The sequence below is a fragment of the Heteronotia binoei genome, chromosome 12 (assembly GCF_032191835.1).
Source record: "Heteronotia binoei isolate CCM8104 ecotype False Entrance Well chromosome 12, APGP_CSIRO_Hbin_v1, whole genome shotgun sequence".
NCBI classification, from domain to species: domain Eukaryota; kingdom Metazoa; phylum Chordata; class Lepidosauria; order Squamata; family Gekkonidae; genus Heteronotia; species Heteronotia binoei.
This window is the reverse complement of record NC_083234.1, coordinates 61,141,923-61,158,564: the sequence shown is the minus strand read 5'-3', so window position 1 is coordinate 61,158,564 and position 16,642 is coordinate 61,141,923. Positions and strand designations below refer to the sequence as shown.

Genomic DNA, 16,642 nt, shown 5'->3' with positions numbered 1-16,642 from the left:
TGGCCCTGCTATTAGGCAAACTAGGCAATTTCCTAGGGCGCCGCCTTCTGGAGGTGCCACATTGGGAGCCCCCAATGTGACTCAGTGACATTATCAGTGCAGGGGGGAGTGCCATTATGTGGCAAGGGTTTTGCCTAAGGTGCCAGACAGTCTAGACTGTAGAACACCGTAGATTTATACCCCACCCTTCTCTCTGAATCAGAGTCTCAGAGCAGTTTACAGTCTCCTTTATCTTCTTCCCCCACAACAGACACCTTGTGAGGTAGATGGGGCTGAGAGGGCTCTCACAGCAGCTGCCCTTTCAAGGACAACTCCTGTGAGAGCTATGGCTGACCCAAGGCCATTCCAGCAGCTGCAAGTGGAGGAGTGGGGAATCAAACCCATGGAGGCGAGAGCCTTCCACAGGGCCCTGCTCTTTTAAGGACAACTCCTGCGAGAGCTATGGCTGACCCAAGGCCATTCCAGCAGGTGCAAGTGGAGGAGTGGGGAATCAAACCCGGTTCTCCCAGATAAGAGTCTGCATGCTTAACCACTACACCAAACTGGCCCTGGATGCGACTGACAAAAAAGTAGCCCTTGGGTGGAGAGACCCAAACAGACATGTAGAGAAAGGTATGAGGGGCACTCAGATGGATTACAGGAACTACCACTGCCAAGAAAGGCACGACTGTTTCAGTGAGAGACCTGTGTTGGACAGTGGGCACACAGGAGGGATGCACAAGCTGGATGTGGCCTGAAATGAGACAGCCCTTGATGCTTTTACTTGTATATCAAGTGTTTAAGGTGGTGGTAGTTCTCTGCCTAAGGACATTATGTGGCAAGGGTCTCCAAAGCTACCCTTAGATTGTCCAGGGGCAGGGATCTCACTGTGTTACAGAAAATTACATCCTGGTGTTTAAGTTGTGCCTAGAAGTCTTAAAATCAATAAAAGCGGGTGCTCGTTGCCTTTGAAAAATCTCTGGCCTCTTTCATATCCTCTCTCAGTTCAATGTAGGCATTTTGGTAACCTTCCAAGACTCTGTAACCCATTCCTTTAACATCAGGTCTCCGATGTTCATGTCATTCAGTTGCTATTAATATCTTCACTACTGCAAATACATTCCAAAACAGTTCAAGGAGTTCATTTCATATGACTCCTAAGTAACAACATCTGAGTCCTACAGGCATTGCTATGCCATTTGCTTCTTGAGTGAACACAGGATCAGACTGCATATGCACTTGGGGTGGTTCATACATGACTGATGGTGCAACATGCCAACCTCAGATCTAGCTGCACAAGCAGAACTTCCAACTCAGTTCACACAGAAATGTTTCTCAATAGAGTTGGCTCACACCTTTGGCAACCACTTGTCAAGAGAAAACAAGGAGACCGACACAGACATTCTGCATGATGTAACCCAACTGAATCCATAACACATCCTGTATTCCCTTATTCATACATTACACAATACACAGGTTGTATTGTAATCCACACCCTGTGTAATGGGATCCACACCCAGTGCAACAACCAGGCATATGTTCTCTGTCACCCCCACACTCATGGTGTCCAGTTCAGATTGCGACTGCAACACAGGTGGAAAAGTGGCACACACAGCTTTCCCAAACTGAAACAGATGGCAGGGGACGCTATTTGGCACGTTGGAGAAACCCAGGACTTTTTTAAAAAAAGAAAAGGCCCAGCAGGGACTCATTTGTATGTTAGGCCACACCCCTTGATGCAAAGCCAATCAGAACTGTGTTCCTAATCAAAAAAAGCCCTGGAGAAACCCACATCAATGAACATGTGAATTTTCACCAACAGGCAAAATAGCACCCCCCTGAAAGTTTAAAGTCAGCAAAAAAAAAAATTACAGCTCCACAGTGGAGGCCTTTCCATTGTGGCCTGAAACATCTTTTCCTCCCCCACATCTGTTGTATTTTACATGGTGATTGTGTTGGAAAGTAGCATCAAGTTAATCACAGCTGATTTATGGTGAACCCTTGGGGTCTTCAAAGCAAGAGACCTTCACAGGTGGTTTGTCATTGCCTGTATCATGCCCCTGGTATTCCTTGGAGGTCTCCCATCCAACACTAGCCAGGGTTGACCCTGCTTAACTGCCTAGATCTGACAAAATTGGGCTAGCCTGGGATAAAGCCTTGGCCCTGATAAAGACTTCTGGACAATTTGAACGCTTGTCCACTGTTTTGTGATCTGTTGACTGGTTCTAATTAAAAGGCATCACGTTACTTCTGCTTCTGGAATTCTTCTGTGGCTCAGTGCAGCCTGTAATCTTTGTGTATAGGCCACCTACTTTCAGGCCCAGCTTTCATCAATGGGAGACAACTGACCGGCTTCTACAGGGTTAGACTAGATGGCCCTTTGACCAATCTGGAAAGGCACTCATCTTCCAAAAGACATAGGATCACTATTTCCTCACTATGCATTAAAAATATGGCTGTAACATTCAGCTGATCAAACAAACTAAATTAAAGCCTCTGAACAGAATAAAGATATGCTTCTGCTTAATCAGGCAGCAGATTTATTGTTATTTTTAAAAACCCTTTTAACTTGATCACAAAAACTGTGGCAGGCCGATGCTATCTTGAGAGGCATTGCCTGTGCTCCTACATACCAGAGGGCATGCATCTTTTGAGCCAAGAAGAGGTATTCCTTCTTCTCTCTCTCAAAACCCCACATAAAAGCAAATGGCTCTTCCAGTGCACCTGCTAGGACATATTCATGTACCATCAAAATCCAAAGGCAGATTTTCTCTTCTGAATACACATGTGCAGATTTCAGTTTGGTGTAGTGGTTAAGTGTGCGGACTCTTATCTGGGAGAACCGGGTTTGATTTCCCACTCCTCCACTTATAGCTGCTGGAATGGCCTTGGGTTAGCCATAGCTCTCACAGGATTTGTCCTTGAAAGGGCAGCTGCTGTGAGAGTCCTCTCAGCCCCACCCACCTCACAGGGTGTCTGTTGTGGGGGGGAAGATATAGGAGATTATAAGCTACTCAGAGTCTCTGATTCAGAGAGAAGGGTGGGGTATAAATCTGCAGTCGTCTTCTTTTTTTAAAAATAGAGGCGACAGCCCTATCAAGAGATCTTCTGCACACACACTCGTTTTGTCAGTTCAATGCAAAATGGATGAGTTCTACTACTCTAGTTTTAAAAAGATGGAAGCCGGCCCTTCCTAAATCACTGGTACTTGGGGGTCTTACTAATGGGCAGCACAAAATATTACTTAATTTGCTAGCAATTGCTCTGTGCTTTTCCTGCCAGGTATTCTTTTGGATCTCTTCTACAGCTACCCTCCCGGTAACTGCTAGATTGCCCGTATAATACACAAAAGCTTGCCCTGATGAAATTCAGCCGTGTTTCAGTGTGGGTGGTTGCTGGCCTGCTGCTTTGCTTCTCCTTGGGGAAGCTATTTGGCAAAATGACCTTCAGCTCCAACTTGGAAAATGGCTTGAGTATTATGTTAAGTGTGTGCAGCAGGCAGAAATCCTGGAGTCCAATACGGGTGGAAATCAAAAGGTCAGGCTCCTTTGCCCCTTGAGAGGTGCAAAACACATTCCTATGTCTTTGCCCTGCTGGAGAGGGGGAAATTACAGAAGTCACAGCTAAATGGTTGCTAATGGCCAGGTTGCTTACATTTGGGGATTTTTTTAAAAAAGAAAAGCTTTATTTCCCCCCTCCCGTAACAAAATCCAGTATTGCTCATCCAGAAGAACACAGCTGCCTAGTTATCAAATCAGCCTGATAATCTAATTGAAGAGAGGGTTATGGGCCTGGAAAGTAACATCGCAAGCTGTTTATTCCAACTCAGAGCATCAGTCCACTGGGTTCCACATTAGCAGCTATGAATGACAGCAGTTCTCCAGGGTCTCAGGCAAAGAGCCGACTGCCTTAACACCTGAGAGCTTAGCTGGAGATACCAGAGACTGACCCTGTGATCTTTTGCTTACAAAGCTTGAGTTCTACCACTGAGCCATGGCCCTTCTCCTCAAATGTGAATGGCATTCTTGGGTAACAATTGTTAGACTGACTCTCAGAACAAGGTGGGATTTTTTTTTAATACAATAAACATTTCTGTTGACACTAAGGGCATCCATCAATTTGGCAAGCAAACCTGAATCCCGTTAACTCCCCAGTTGTCTTCCAGGGATCAACTTCATTTCAAACAAAACAGAGTTGCAAACCTTATTCTTTTAGAACACTTTGGAATCCTTGAAGTCAGATAGGGCTCCCAGTGGTCGAAGGAAATACATTTTTAGGGCTTTCAGCCTCTTCTTCCTGCTCTCCATGAGCAATGCTAAAATGGAAAGTATTGGGACTCAGACCACATAGCACTCCTTTCCATCTAAATGCCCTACTCACTAATCTGAGAGTGGGTTGGTGGCTGTTTACTGTTAAGAGTACATACTCTGCGAATGTTCAGAGGCACTGTCCTCTTCACTATTCAAAGCAGATTATGAAGATTGCTCCCTGAGCAGCCTTGCCTCAAATTAACGTCTCCGTGAAATGGTCCAGATTCAGATCAGCTTCCGCTTAAACCACTGTTTGTGGCATACAGCATAAATGATAGGAGCAAATTCAGAAGCCACATACACATATATTGCAGCTCTGTTTAACCTAGAAAAAGCAGTGGGGATGAGGACATAAAAAGGAGTTTGCTTCTTTTGGTTAAGATTCCCCAGGGCGTTGGTTATGAAATGTCAGCAAAACCCTCATTTAAACAAAAAAAAGGGGGGGGAGGGGGAGGGATACTAAAACCTCTAGACAGAAGTTGCTTCCAGTCCTTCTGCAGATGTTCCCTTCCCTTCTGCTATGAAGAGAGATTTTTGACAGGTTATTATACTTCAGGAAAACACATTTCATCAAATGCCCTGCTCAAAGAAACCCATGTGTTTTTCAAGGACTGATTTCCTGGAACAATGGAGCAGTTATTTAACTCAAGACAATGGCAATAATCTCCTAGATCAATGGCTTGGAAAGAGGAAGGAATCTTTCTTATTCTGTTCCTTCATTGTTCCAGAATTGCTCTGTGTTGCATTTCAGTCCCCTCTTTTGCAATTTAACTAGGAGAATTTCCCAAATTAATTCCTGCATTGGAATTGGTCAGTGCCAGATTAAATCCTGTGGAGGCCCCTAGGCAGTCAAAATCTTGGGGGCCCCCTTGCAAGTTATCTCAGAGTCTGAGCGCTCACCCCACTGCCCAGGGTCCCCACTGCAGCCTGCAGGCACCTTCTCAAAAGCCCCTTTGACAAAACTGTGGGGGACAGGCAGAGAGACAACGCCAGCAGCCGCACCAGGCAAGCTGGGCAAAGAGCAGCTCAATCGCTGGCTGTGCATGCAGGCTGGAAAGGCTGTAAGCAGGGGGGAAACCAGGGAGAAAAGCTGGCCAGAGCCCCCTAAAGGCATGGACGCCCATAGGCCAGTGCCTACTTGGCCTAATTGTTAATCCGGCTCTGCAACAGCTTTAATGCCTTCATTTTTGTCCCCCCCCCATACTACTGATGTACACAGATAAAATAATGTACAAGGACAATCTTGATGTATTTGTGCATACGATCCCACCAAGATTGTTACTTTTTAAAGCAGTGCTCGAACACAGCAGGCCTGTAGCCACAGAGGGGCCAGGGGGGCACTGCCCCCTGACTTCCAGGCAGGGCCTCCTGACTTCCAGGGGAACTTCCAGGGTGCAGCCTGCCTCCCCCCCCCATTTTTGCCAGAAGAAAGGTTATGAGAAGCCCCACAGTAGATGGGAAAGGGTGCCCCCAAACTTTTAAAAAAGCCCCCTGACTTTTAAAATTCTGGCTATGCCCCTGGAGTGCAAGTTCTCTTTGAGCACTAGGGAAAACACACCAAGAGAATCTTCGGGCAGCTTACATATAACTACATCATGACTGTATGTCTCCCCTGTTTTTATCAGTTTGTGTATGCACAGTTCCAGAAGATGGATAGTTAAAAGGAAAACAGAGGATTAGATTTTGGTGGTTATCATTCCTGGACAAATATTGTATGATTTATGTAAAGCTGTAAATAATACAATGTATAAGGACTGTGCCCTACCTGATAGCTCAGACCAGAATGATCTCATCAGATCTTGGAAGCTAAGCAGGATCAGCCTTGGCTAGTTATTTGGATGGAAGACCTCCAAGGAATACCAGGGATGGGACACAGAGGCAGGCATTGGCAAACCACCTCTGAATGTCTCTTGCCTTGAAAATCCTACAGGATCACCAGAAGTCAACTGTGGCTTGATGGTATTTTCCACCCCCAAATGGATTCTAAATTTTCAGTTAAATAGTTTAAAATATAAAAAAGAGCATGTGCACAATAATATAAATGGGGCAAAAAAAAAAACCTCAGCAAGGAACTGAATGCTACATACACAGTAAAAAGGTAAAGGCAGTCCCCTATGCAAGCACCAGTCATTTCCGGCTCAGATGCTATTTTAAAAAAGAGAGAGAGTGTAAAGGTAGTCCCCTGTGCAAGCACCAGTCGTTTCTAACTCTGAGGTGATGTCACATCATGACGTTTTCACGGCAGACTTTTTATGGGGTGGTTTGCCATTGCCTTCCCCAGTCATCTACACTTTCTCCCCAGCAAGCTGGGTACTCATTTCACTGACCTCGGAAGGATGGAAAGGCTGAATCAACTTTGAGCTGGGTACCTGAACCCAACTTCTGCCAGGATTGAACTCAGGTCATGAACAGAAAGCTTACACTGCTGTACTGAAGCTTTACCACTCTGCGCCATGGGTCTCCTTACACAGTAGTCTACACAAAATTCAGAAATTAAAACACAGATCAATTGCTAATGCACCAGTTTCACTCTGGAAACAAGACCTGGTCATTTGCAATAACAAAATTTGGATGCATCCCTAGCATGTTTATGGTCGTACTGAGTTCCCATAGAGTAAATGAAGTGATACAATTTACTGGCTCAACAAAATGTTCTTTATGCTTTCTGCTACAACCTTTGCTTTCTGTGCCAAAAACTATCAAATACTCTGATCAGAGTAAATTACATAAATCATGCATATAGCTATATCCTCATTTTGGATCCAATAATAACAGAGGATCTGTACCCTATGGGGTAAAACTTGATTCCTCCCCCCAATGTTCCAATATACACCATTTGCTATCCAAACCCAATCTCTGCCCTATCTCAATGCAAGTGTGGAAGCAAGTCAGGAGCAACTACAGAAAGACAAAATCATCAGACGATAGCACGTTTAAAATTATTTATTTATGTTATTATAGTCTGCCTTTCTACGGCTGCAATGTGGAGGGGGGGGAGGGGGAGATCGAAGATAGCCAAGCAGCATTCCTCAGAGTTTTGATACATCGGGCACATTTTAGTTGAATTAAACTGGAGCCCCGCTGCCTCTAAAGATCCCAGAATGGCTTTAAATGTTCTTCCTTCCTCTTTTTAAATCATCACAATCACCCTGGTAGAGGTAGGCTAGGCCTTTTAAAAACTCACTGTGGGAGCTTCATAATCACACTCAGCATTTGAACCCAGTTCTCCTGGCTAGCCCAACAGCCTAAACCCTGCAACATAGACCAACTAATCTTACCAGATGCTTTTCATCAGGAAACATGATTTGCAACTTGGAAAGAGAAGCTTTAATCATCGCTCTTGTGTGCTGTCACCAAAGTAAAATTGGTACTCCACAGTCCCCTCACTCTTGTATAGACAAAGTGAGTCAAAATTGCACCAGCATTAAAATTACACTGAATCAGCCAAAATCTGAGAAGGACTGAGCTCTGTATCAACATAATTTCCAAGCAGGAATAATCCTAGCAAATTATTCTACCCAAGCATCAAAGGAAATAAAAAGTTGCCCGTGACAACTGTGTGGTTGTGTGTGTGCACAATTTCGTAAAGGGGACATGCTGGAGTGGGTAGAAATTAGACGCTGTCCCCTGCCACACAGAGAGACTGTGGAATCCTAGTTTGTGTGTGGGAGGGGGTCTCAAAACAGGGGAAAGCTGTTGCTTGCATCTGGTCTGCTAGTGAAATTCCCTGGAAGCAGTTTCTCCCTAGCCCGGGTCCCCCACAAACCCAAAAGGAAAATTACAGCACCGTTCCAAGTAGAGTTTCCCTACTCTAAGGCTGCCAAAGTCAATGGGCTTAAAAGGCTGCAACTCTGCTTAAGGGGACAATTTTAGTGTCAGAATCATAGACCTCTGGACCCAGGAGCTTGGAACTCATGTGAAACCAATGTTCAGCACAACTGGCCCATTTGTATTATGGGCAGCCTGGCCAGCTCAGGGCCAGCTGCAGCAACTTGTGAATCCCCAGGCCTCCATCACAGCTGTCTTCCTCTTCTCTACATGCCCCCAATTTTGCAGCTCCCTTGATTTCCCCTATCCTCCCGTTGTGGCTGTACTGGAGGGGCCAGTTCCCATTTCCTAATGAAAGCAGTGCGTGCAGAACTCAGAGGAACATGGCTCCTTCTCACTCTGTTTCCTCTACTACTATCCAGAGCTCCATTCTGTTCTCAGGAGTTGAGCCAAGTGCCCATGGTGAGTGCTGGGTTTTGAGTCTCAGAAAATCACCCCGACAATGATGACTAATAAAACCATCCCTGCATCTCACTGGCCACTATTGGAAACAGGATGCAAAAGAAAGAGTTGTTTTAGCTACTTTTTAAAAAAAGGCAAGAATGGGTTTTAGGAACTTTAATTCTCACCACAACCCATATTCTTCATCCCCCACCCCACCCCATGCTTCTGCAGAATCACAGCATGTGCAGAGCCCAGGTTACCAGACTGTGATACACCCCCCAGTTGAGACCCCTACCCAAATGAGGGATAAGGTTTCTTATTGAAAATACACTCACAGGGGGTTGCCAACTCCTGCCCAGGAGACGTGGCATCATGCTGTGAGTTTGTGAGTTCAGGGTGCACAGCCCAATAACCACAACGTCCTTGAGAGAGGACACAGAACAGAAATTTATTCACAAAAGCAGCCAGGTACCAACAAAGACAATAGAAACACCTTAGACAGGCTGACTTACACTTGTTGTCTCAAAGTAGGTTTTTCCTTCACGCAAAAATCTTTCACACAGGAACAAGGAAACTTTCAGTCTTGAAAAACAAAGATCAGTCTTACACCCTGTACGTAGGAACCATGCTGAAGCCTGCTTTTAACTGTCGCAGAATAACCCTCTACTGTTGTGTGAAACTAGCTTTTGCTTGCCAGATTATACTGTTATCTCCAAACTAACAAGATAAGAATTTAATGAGACTGACATTTTCAAATTGACAGGCAAAGGCTTCCACTTAACAAAAAAAGCACCTGATGACTATTCTGCCATTTAACAAAAGGAACCAGCTGTTAACCTCTTCTGAACAGTAACAAAAATTTTAAGGAGAAGGAGCAGCTACACCTAGGCATCACAAAGACACAATGACCAGGGGTGGAATTCTAGCAGGAGCTTCTTTGCATATTAGGCCACACCCCCTGATGTAGCCAATCCTCCTGGAGCTTACAGTAGGCCCTGCACTAAGAGCCCTGGAAGCTCTTGGAGTACTGGCTATATCAGGAGTGTGTGGCCTAATATGCAAATGAATTCCTGCTACAAAAAAAGCCTTGGTGGGAAGGCTACATCTTGCAACTGGTAGGAGAGTGGCAACACAACAGTTCAGAGTTGGTGTAAATTCAAAGACAATCCCAAGTCACAACCAGTGTTCCCTCTAAGCCAAGTTAGTGTTAGCTAGTTCACCATTTTTTAGCCTCTGGCTCACACGTTTTTGCCTTAGCTCAGAAAAACTGGTTCCAGAGCAAACTAATTTATGCAGTAGCTCACAACTTTAATGTCATTAAGTAGAATTTTTGCTCACAAGACTCCACAGCTTAGTGGGAGTATTGGTCACAACTACTGCTGTGAGAGCTGACTTTAACTTCTCCTGGACAGACTTCTTGAACAAGCTTAGTGGATATGCTATCTGCTGCAGGAATTTCTATATGCTGTTGATATTTTCTAATAATATAGTTGTAAATACAACAAATGTCACAAAGATAGTGCAGCCCTCCAGTACGTGCTCATGCAAAAGGAGCCAAACCCTAGCGCAGCCCCAAACCTAACTGCAGAGAGTGTACACAGAAGCATGGATAGTGCACTTCAGTCATTATTGACTATGATTTTTTCTGTAAACCTTCAGGAATCCAATGAAATAGGTTAGGCTGAACAAAATAAAGTTGTCGAGTATCAACTCTGTAAGCATCATGAACAAGGAGGGATTCTTCATGCAATACATAACTTCTGGAACTCACTCACAAGAGATACAGTGGTGATCACTGGCTTTCATGGGTTTTTAGCAGGGGTGGAAGTCTAGCAACAGCTCCTTTGCATATTAAGCCACACACCCATGAGGTAGCCAATCCTCCAAAAGCTTACAGTAGGCCCTGCACTAAGAGCCCTGGAAGCTCTTGGAAGATTGGCTACATCAGGTGTGTGTGGCCTAATATGCAAAGGAGCTCCTGCTAGAATTCACCCCTGGTTTTTAGAAGGAGCTGAGATGAATTCATGGAGGGTAAGCCAATCATCTGCTCTTAGCTTCAATGGGAGCCAAAGGGGAGCAGGGGACAAAATATGTTTAAATAAGAATTAAAGAGGGCTAAATCAAACTTCCTTGTTCAGGAGCAGCCAGTTTCTGAGAGTCAGCAGCAGAGGTTTTGGCCTCTGCCCCCTCCTTGCTGGCAATGGCTTTACAGCTGTGGCCGATCAGGCAAAATACAATGCTTCTAAATATCCAATATCTTTCTTGTCTTTCTCAAAAAGCCAAAGCTAGAAAACAATTTGCTTTTTCTTCATTGCTGGTTGTGTGGGAGCATCTGATCAATCACTGCAAGAAAGAGAATGCCGGACCATGTGAAGCTTTGGATTGATTCAGCAGGCCTCTCCTTATACTCTTACAATTCCATACTTTGGCTGTGTGGTATAGTGGTTACAGCATCAGGCGGGAGACCCAGGTTCAATCCACATTCTGACATGGCAGGTCTCTGGGTTACCTTAGGGCCAGATCACACACTCTCAGCTTAGACTACCTCACAGGTGAATGTGAGGATGGAGGAGAGAACAATGTAAGCTGCTTTGGGTCCCCACATAGAAAGGAAGGGCATAAATGAAGGAAGTAAATAAACAGGAACTCTAGGTCTTCCTGGCCCAAGCCCAGGGCTTTTTTCTTTTTGTAGCAGGAACTCTTTGTATATTAGGCCACCCACCCCTGATGTAGCCAATCTTCCAAGAGCTTACAGGGTTCTTAGTACAGGGCCTACTGTAAGCTCCTGGAGGTTTGGCTACATGGGTGTGGCCTAATATGCAAAGGAGTCTCTGTTACAAAAAAAGCCCTGTCCAAGCCCAACTATCTCCTGCTCCAAACTGGCCTTTGGATTTGACGATATGCCAGCAGAAATGAAACTCCACCATGCCTCCCCCCACTAAAAAAAAACTATAAAAGCACATCACATCAGCATTAATGTCAGAAACACACACCCCCATCCAAGCTCCTGCCACTGTGCAATACAAACATTACAAAAAAATTCCAATCCAAAAAATTCTAATCACTGCATTCTGTCTCCAAAGCACCAATCGCTTCCCAGCCTTTTGGAGTTGCCATTGCTTCACTTTAGAATGAAACACACACGTATGCATGCCAGGGAAGTGCAAAAAAGAAAGGCTGATTGTTTTCTAGATTGGCTTTTCAAGGAAGACAAGAAAGAAATTGGATATTTAGAAGCATTGTATTTTGCCTGGCCACAGCTATAAAGCCGTTGCATACTCTGAAAATACCAGCCTCAGTTCTTCAAGTTGTTGGTGGAGTAGGATTCATTTCAAGCACCCAGTCAAACATAAAGAATGGCGGCTTTTAGTCAAAAACTCTCAGAAGCATCCAGCAGGGTAGATAAGGACCAGGCCTTCTCTGTAGGCCTTCTCTGTGGCAGCACCAGTGCTGTGGAACACTCTCCCAGAGAACATCAAGGCCCTTCAAAATCTTACTCAGTTCTACAGGACCTGTAAAAAAGGTAAAGGTGGTCCCCTGTGCAAGTACCAGTTGTTTTCAACTCTGGAGTGACGTTGCTTTTTTGCAGGGTGGTTTGCCATTGACTTCTCCAGTCATCTATGCTTTCCCCTCAGCAAGCTGGGTACTCATTTTACCGACCTCGGAAGGATGGAAGGCTGAGTCAACCTCGAGCCGGCTACCTGAACCAGCTTCTGCTGGGATCGAACTCAGGTCGTGAGCAGAGGGCTCCGATTGCAGTACTGTTGCTTTACCACTCTGCACCATGAAACTCTCACAGGACCTGTAAGACTGTCTTATTCCAACTGGTTTATGGAACTTAAAATGGGAGAATATGGGTGAGCTGCCTGACAGCTGATTGTTCTTTATATAGCCCTATACTCCTGTAAGCCATTGACTGATTCTGCCAGACTGACATCATCAGAAATTGAGATCTATGAGGATGCTGTCTAGCCTTTTTCTATCATGTTTCATCAAATTTAGCACCAATGTTGCCTCTAAGCTTCAGAGATTTGTGAGCAAAATCTACTTTGTGAGCTGCTGGCATTAAAGTTTTGAGCTACTGCATAAATCATTGTCCTCTGGGGCCTTTTTTCTTGAGCTAAGACAAAAAGGTGTGAGCTGGAGGCTAAAAATCTGTGAGCTAGCTCACGCTAACTTAGATCAGAAGGAACACTGGCACCAAATGTTTGGTGCCAGTGTCAGCTTAGACTACCTCTCATTTGGTGTTAATGTTTTAATGTTTTTATCCGTGATTGTTGATTATTGTGTTTTTGAGATGCCAGTGTGGCTTGTTAGCTGCCCTGAGCCCGCTCGCGGGGAGGGTGGGATATAAGTGTTATTAATAAATATATAAATGGAAAAGACCTCCTGCAAGAATGTTGCTTCAGGAGTCCTTCCCCCCCCCTCCTTTCTCCATGCCATTTAGCATCCCTGTTTCCCTTGTGTGACCAAGGAATAAGGTCACGGAGCTGGCAGTCTTGATGACTGTGACTGGGCCTGTCATGATGATGAATCTGATGGGTAATCAAGGGCTCAGGCAAAAGGAGTTCCATAGCCCATGGTCCTTAATGGCTTGAAATCTCTCTCCAGCTGTTCAAATGGGGCACCCCCCCACACCCCTGAACAGCCAGCCAGTGTGGTGTAGTGGTTAATGGCTTCTAATCTGGAGAACCAGGTTCGATTCTACCCTCCTCCACATGATGACAGCTGGGTGACCTTGGGCCAGTCTATCAGCCCCCAAACCAAGTCTAACTCACCACCTAGTGGTGCAGGATGCTAAAGAGCTAGAACTTATGGCTGCCAGACAATCTTCGGCTCTCCCAGCTATACTACACACAATGTCATATGATAAATATTGTCAACCCCCAGAGCATGAGGGAGGGACAGCAAGAAAGCGATGTGTATTTATATTTAGGCAGAGAGAGGACGAGAGGGAGCTTAAAGTCATCCAAAAAGTGACTGCATTTAATGTAACTGTATTGCGCTTACACATGGATCAGATTTCCCACCATTTATTTTTATTTTATTTATTTTGGTAGGTTTATATTCCGCCCTTTCCCATAACAGTCTCAGGGTTGATTACAGACATAATAAAATCCAACAATAAAATAATAATATACAATCAAAACAAGAAATCTAAATAAAATATCACATAGGTGGAGCAGGTACATTTTGCAGATTAAAGCATAAATATCAGCTCAAATATACTAGTTCATATTGTGAGTCATTGTAGGGGAGGATAATAGATGGTATAGGCCAGGGGTGGCCAAACTGTGGCCACATATGGCTCTTTCACACATATTGTGAGGCTCTTGAAGCCCCCACCACCCCGTCAGCTGGCTTGGAGAAGGCATTTATCTTTAAGTTGTTTCACCAAGCCAAGCCACCCAGCAGCTTGGAGAATGCATTTAAAGTTAAAGTTGCTTTCTTTCTAACTCCCCCTTCCATCTTCCTTCCTTCCTTCCTTCCTTCCTTCCTTCCTTCCTTCCTTCCTTCCTTCCTTCCTTCCTTCCTTCCTTCCTTCCTTCTTTCAGCTCTCAAACATCTGACATTCATGTCTTATGGCTCTCCAACATCTGACATTTATTCTGTGTGGCTCTTATGTTAAGCAAGTTTGGCCACCCGATATAGGCAGTAGAGGAAGGACGCCCGCTTGCCTCAACCGAAAGCCTGGAGGAATAGCTCTGTCTCGCAGGTCCTATGGAATGGTAGTAAATCTGGTAGGGCCTGGATCTCCATGGGGAGCTAATTCCACCAGGACAGGGACAAGGCCAAAAACTCCCTGGCCCTGGTCAAGGCAAGTCGGATATCCTTTGGGCCAGGGATGACCAAAAGGTGTTGTTAGCAGATCACAACAATCTTCAGAGCTCATATGGGGAGGGGAAAGCAAAGGAGCTCTCAAACAAGTCTTTGCCAGTCCTGCTACACTAGTTAACTAGGGGCTCCTTGGTAACCAGCATGCTGAACTTCTACATGAATGCATGCCCACTTTTGTAGGCTGTCCATTATATGATATAATATAATTTACTTAATTTTGTATATACTAGTCAAGAGTGTTTGTTTTTGCACAATATTTTTTATATTTTTGTATTCTATATATTGTGCTGCTCTGTTCTTTGCATTGAACTTCTACAGTAGGCATACTACCAGCACCCTACTAAGACACTTTTGTCAGGGTTAATTACAGGTCCAGACCAGGGCCAAACCTAAACAGACAGCAAAAGAATTGAGTTTCGGAATCTAGGCATGCACTTCACCCCCCGCCCCCGCCCCGGCAAAACTGGAGCAATCTGTTGAGAAGAATCAGTGGGCCGAGATACATACTTAACCATTTGTCCACACAACCACCACAGCCCATTGTATCAAAAGTGAGGAGAAGGAGGTTCAAATCCCCATTCAAATGATGGACTATACCGGGTAATCGCAACTTAACCTCACCCACAGGGTTGTTATGTGGGTAAAACAGAGGGAGGAAGAGCCATGAATGTCACTTGGAGCTCCTTGGAAGAAAAGTGAAATAAAAATATATACACAGATCCATTTGATGAAGCAAGTATCTTGCAGGGAGGGGAGATAAAGGGAAGGTTGAAGCCTACCACATCTTCCCAGTAGTTTCTTCTCTTGCCCCTTGGAAGGGGATAAGGTGCAAACCCACATAGACCCATTACTTGGAACATGTGTATTGTGTGTGTGTGTATGTGTGAAGGGAAACTGAAGATCACTCCCCCCCTTTGGCAATAGATTATGACAAGTGTAACAATTATGACATGTACACATTACACCAGAGAGCAATTGCCTAGTTATTACTGTTTGCTTTAACTGATTTCTTCCTAGAACCCATTTGCAGCTAAGCAACTGTACACTCACAGAATTTTTTTGCTACAATTTCACCCAGCACTTTAATAAATCATTTCCAATTAAGGTGGGGAAAAGAAAGAAGGGCAACAAAAATGCAGCCCCCCCCACCAAAAAAAGCAATGTTTGAATAAAAAATGAGCGTTTATCTCTTCACATGGCATCTCTTCAAAAAGATTTATTTACAGTTGTTCACCTGGGAGCAGCACCAACCAGTAGAAATGAAGCGAACTCTTTGTGTCTTAAATAAATATAAGAGCATCATAAAACCTAAGCCACAAGGGAAATTTCAGAGGCACATAAATTTCCAATTCCCCCAAGTGAAGTCATAGGAGTCCAGCAACCATCCACATCTCCCCAAACCAACATTTGGTAATTTCTGCTGTCCAGTGGAGTCATCTTTGGGTTCAACCACACTCAATAACCAATCAGGGTGGGGGAACCACCAGAAACCTTCCAAGATACAGCTAATAAAGGCACAGAAACTGGAGTAGGGAGCTGTGAAGACACTCAGAACCATGGAACATACAAGAAATACCATCTGGGTTTCTGTAGGCTCTACAGTCAAAAGCTACTCAAACTGGTCTTGGGGGGTGGGGGAGAGACACAGTGCTCAGGAAAGGGAAGAGGGGAGGGTCTTTTAAGAGCAAACTGAAGAAGAATGGGAAAAGAGTAAGGGAGAAACCTGTGAAAGGGGAGAATGCAGCCAGCTCAAAACAGTTCAAGAGGAGAACAGGGGAAGGGCAGCATCTGAATACACATCTTGCTAGGAGCCTTCTTCTCCCAGCTAGCAGCTGCCACTTCTGGAGGCCATCAAAAAGAGAGCAGGAAGCTGTCAGGAAACTCCTCCGCCATGCCTGGTCAAGCTTGATTTATAAAAACACATTTTTATTTGCTCAAGCCACCATTTCCTTTCAGGCTTTTACCTCCTTTCATGCAAACGGCGGCGCTGAGACCAGCAGTACCAACTCAACAGCAATTCATGTACAATATCCTAAATAAAATGAGCAAGGCACTCCACGGCATAAACGGACTGGCTGCTGGAGAGTGTTCTGCACCCTTGTGGGACAGAGCCAAGGCACTCCAAAGCAAAGTGAACATTTTCACACAAGAAGCTTAAAATCAGGTTTTTGTGGGGGGGTTTTCATAATCTGTAACACAGCACATCAGCAGGAATGCCTTCTGGATTTTAAATAGCCTCCCCGTCTTCTTCCCCATGCACAATGAAAAATGTTTCCCACATACAACTGCACCATAAGAGGGAA

The 16,642-nt window shown here is 44.7% G+C and overlaps 1 protein-coding gene across 1 annotated transcript in view; it reads right to left on the bottom strand.

The window, feature by feature from the left end:
* The window catches only part of KCNT1 (potassium sodium-activated channel subfamily T member 1), a 226,893-nt gene that overhangs the window by 200,616 nt on the left and 9,635 nt on the right, over positions 1 to 16,642 (bottom strand). The window lies entirely within an intron of this gene.